Below are 2958 nucleotides of genomic sequence, written 5' to 3' on the forward strand. Positions count from 1 at the left end.
CGAAAATCATTTTTGAGAAGAAAAAATTTTTGTATGGGAGGGCCCCTGCTAGAACATATTTCCCAAGTGCGTCGATTTTGGGTCGCCGACACAAGCTCGGGTCAAAAAAATTTTTTTTTCACGGTGACTCAAAACATCAATTTTAGACTCCCCTGAGTATGAAAAGTGAAACGAAAATCATTTTTGAGAAGAAAAAATTTTTGTATGGGAGGGCCCCTGCTAGAACATATTTCCCAAGTGCGTCGATTTTGGGTCGCCGACACAAGCTCGGGTCAAAAAAATTTTTTTTTCACGGTGACTCAAAACATCAATTTTAGACTCCCCTGAGTATGAAAAGTGAAACGAAAATCATTTTTGAGAAGAAAAAAATTTTGTATGGGAGGGCCCCTGCTAGAACATATTTCCCAAGTGCGTCGATTTTTGGGTCGCCGACACAAGCTCGGGTCAAAAAAATTTTTTTTTTCTCGGTGACTCAAAACATCAATTTTAGACTCCCCTGAGTATGAAAAGTGAAACGAAAATCATTTTTGAGAAGAAAAAATTTTTGTATGGGAGGGCCCCTGCTAGAACATTTTTCCCAAGTGCGTCGATTTTTGGGTCGCCGACACAAGCTCGGGTCAAAAAAATTTTTTTTTCTCGGTGACTCAAAACATCAATTTTAGACTCCCCTGAGTATGAAAAGTGAAACGAAAATCATTTTTGAGAAGAAAAAATTTTTGTATGGGAGGGCCCCTGCTAGAACATATTTCCCAAGTGCGTCGATTTTGGGTCGCCGACACAAGCTCGGGTCAAAAAAATTTTTTTTTCACGGTGACTCAAAACATCAATTTTAGACTCCCCTGAGTATGAAAAGTGAAACGAAAATCATTTTTGAGAAGAAAAAAATTTTGTATGGGAGGGCCCCTGCTAGAACATATTTCCCAAGTGCGTCGATTTTTGGGTCGCCGACACAAGCTCGGGTCAAAAAAATTTTTTTTCTCGGTGACTCAAAACATCAATTTTAGACTCCCCTGAGTATGAAAAGTGAAACGAAAATCATTTTTGAGAAGAAAAAATTTTTGTATGGGAGGGCCCCTGCTAGAACATTTTTCCCAAGTGCGTCGATTTTGGGTCGCCGACACAAGCTCGGGTCAAAAAAATTTTTTTTCTCGGTGACTCAAAACATCAATTTTAGACTCCCCTGAGTATGAAAAGTGAAACGAAAATCATTTTTGAGAAGAAAAAAATTTTTGTATGGGAGGGCCCCTGCTAGAACATTTTTCCCAAGTGCGTCGATTTTGGGTCGCCGACACAAGCTCGGGTCAAAAAAATTTTTTTTTTCATGGTGACTCAAAACATCAATTTTAGACTCCCCTGAGTATGAAAAGTGAAACGAAAATCATTTTTGAGAAGAAAAAATTTTTGTATGGGAGGGCCCCTGCTAGAACATTTTTCCCAAGTGAGTCGATTTTTGGGTCGCGACACAAGCTCGGGTCAAAAAAATTTTTTTTTCTCGGTGACTCAAAACATCAATTTTAGACTCCCCTGAGTATGAAAAGTGAAACGAAAATCATTTTTGAGAAGAAAAAATTTTTGTATGGGAGGGCCCCTGCTTAGAACATTTTTCCAAGTGCGTCGATTTTGGGTCGCCGACACAAGCTCGGGTCAAAAAAATTTTTTTTTCATGGTGACTCAAAACATCAATTTTAGACTCCCCTGAGTATGAAAAGTGAAACGAAAATCATTTTTGAGAAGAAAAAATTTTTGTATGGGAGGGCCCCTGCTAGAACATTTTTCCCAAGTGAGTCGATTTTTGGGTCGCGACACAAGCTCGGGTCAAAAAAAATTTTTTTTCATGGTGACTCAAAACATCAATTTTAGACTCCCCTGAGTATGAAAAGTGAAACGAAAATCATTTTGAGAAGAAAAAAATTTGTATGGGAGGGCCCCTGCTAGAACATTTTTCCCAAGTGAGTCGATTTTTGGGTCGCGACACAAGCTCGGGTCAAAAAAAATTTTTTTTTCATGGTGACTCAAAACATCAATTTTAGACTCCCCTGAGTATGAAAAGTGAAACGAAAATCATTTTTGAGAAGAAAAAAATTTGTATGGGAGGGCCCCTGCTAGAACATTTTTCCAAGTAAATTCGATTTTACCCGGTGAGTCAAAAAATTTTGAAAAAATATTTTGCCAAAATCGTGTTCATTGCCTATTATAAGGGACCAGGTCAGCTCACACGCATTTTTGGAGACCATATGGAAAGTGCGTCTGGGATTGCGGAAATTAAGTTTAGAGTGTTAAATGATGGTTTCGCAATCCCGAAAGGCTCAAAATCCACCCTAAGGTCCCCTGGGTGAAATGTGGTTTCCAAGGTGTGAGCGCTATCGGTGATAGAGTTGGAATGTGATTTCCAGAGCGCAGGGCGACTGGGCTTAGAGCGAAAATCATAGACAAGGGTAAGTATTGGACTGAACGACTCGAAGCAAACGAAAATCATAGACAAGGGTAATGGACTGAACGACTCGAAGCAAACGAAAACCACATACAAGAGTAATGGACTGAACGAATCGAAGCAAACGAAAATCACATACAAGAGTAATGGACTGAACGAATCGAAGCAAACGAAAAACCACAGACAAGAGTAATGGAGTGAACGAATCGAAGCAACGAAAACCAAAGACAAGAGTAATAGAGTGAACGAATCGAAGCAAACGAAAACCATGAACACAGGGATAACTGAGAACGAACCTACCTATCAGAGCATGTGAAAGCATGGACAAGAGTACTGAAAATCGGACCAAACCTCAAGAAGCACACGAAAATCTGGACAAGAGTACTCAAAAACACGGACCAAACCTATCGAAGCTCACGAAAACATGAACACAGGGATAACTGAAAACGAACCGAACCTCTCGTAGCAAACGAAAAACATGGACAAAATTATTCGAAACGAACCGAAGCTCGATGCGAAAAACATGG

This window comes from Anopheles moucheti (genome assembly GCF_943734755.1).
Source record: "Anopheles moucheti chromosome X unlocalized genomic scaffold, idAnoMoucSN_F20_07 X_unloc_17, whole genome shotgun sequence".
Lineage (NCBI taxonomy): Eukaryota > Metazoa > Arthropoda > Insecta > Diptera > Culicidae > Anopheles > Anopheles moucheti.